This window comes from Rhipicephalus sanguineus, chromosome 2 (assembly GCF_013339695.2).
Source record: "Rhipicephalus sanguineus isolate Rsan-2018 chromosome 2, BIME_Rsan_1.4, whole genome shotgun sequence".
NCBI classification, from domain to species: Eukaryota; Metazoa; Arthropoda; class Arachnida; order Ixodida; family Ixodidae; genus Rhipicephalus; species Rhipicephalus sanguineus.
This window is the reverse complement of record NC_051177.1, coordinates 225077025-225078453: the sequence shown is the minus strand read 5'-3', so window position 1 is coordinate 225078453 and position 1429 is coordinate 225077025.

The following is a 1429-nucleotide window of genomic DNA, read 5'->3' as shown; positions in this document are numbered from 1 at the left end:
ACAGTCACAGCGAAAGCTGGAAGAGGGCGTTTCTAGAGCCCGTTGTAAGCTCTCTTGGGGCTACAATACAAGTACACTAAAGGTACCCACTACGCCATAAATCAAATTTTTTGTGAAGTTGGAAGCACCTACTAAGCCTTCGTCATCTGCGGAGAAGCGAGGCACAGCTACACGTCTGTAAGGCATTATGTGCACTTTGTTGAAGCGACGACTGATGATGGTGAAGAATTATGGCTCAGCCCTTTGTAATGGTTGGAAGCTTTAAACGGCCCACCAGTCCCTCTCCCGCCATGCTGTAACAAGGGTATAACATACGTTCACGTGGGAGAGAGACGGGGGGGGGAAGAAATTACTGAGACCCCGAGGAAATGGATCGTGCTTTATGGCTTCCTTGGCAACCAATACAAGTGCGTTTGCGAGGAACCCACTACGCTATAAATCATTGTAATTTTTTAGAATAGGGAAGAAGGCACTATGCCATTTTCGTATTTACGGAGAGCCGTGGTACCTGCTAAACGCATGTAAGGCATTATGCGCACTTTGTTGATGCTGTGCCTGATGACGATGAATTATGGCAGATCCCTTGGTAATGGGGGAAGCATTCAACAACCAGTGGTGCGCAATTCGCATTGGTGTGACGCCTGGTTACAGAATTAGCGTTCTGCGACGCTTGGTTTTATTTTACTCTTCTACCACGCCATATTGCATATGCTAATGTGGTTCCTTCCCGAAATGAAGCCTGTATAGGACCTTTTGCAAAGAGGCATTGCTCAGAGGTTGAATACTGGGCTCCCACGCAGAGGGCCCAGGTTCGAAACTCGTCATCCGGGAATTTTTTTATCATTTCGTTTTTTTTCTTATTTCGAGCGATACGGTTCGGACACGGCGGCGGCGGACAATACGGCACCAAAAAACGGACCGGTGAAATGATATCATAACAGCTTTCGCTGTAAAAAAGGACCTCTTGGCGTTGCCATGGGGAACGGCGCGCGTATGTAGTTCAAAGGTTCCGTTTTCGCCGAACTGCGCTTCGCCCTGCGCCATGCTTCGCTCACGCGTGCGCGTCTCAGTGGTAGTTTCGGTATCGAGTACTGCCGCGTGGTTTTGCGCGCTCGTGAAGTCGCTCTCGCAGAAAGTTCGACAAAATGCCGCATGCATGTGATGTTGCCGCATGCCCGCCGCCGCGCAGTAAATGCGGGCAACGTTGGGCACGGCAGCAATGACGTGTGAAAGACTGATTTCAGGCGGAAAGAAGTGGAAATTTTAAAGGGACCGACAACTTATTTTTCTCGACACAGTTTTTACGGCGCGACAAGAAGCTAACCCTTTGTAGCGTTTGTAGCTGCAGTGGTTTATCCGAAAAGCACGTAGTTATTTTATAAGCAGTATTTTTCAATCTGAAAGGCTCCAACACGCATGGAGGCTTGCT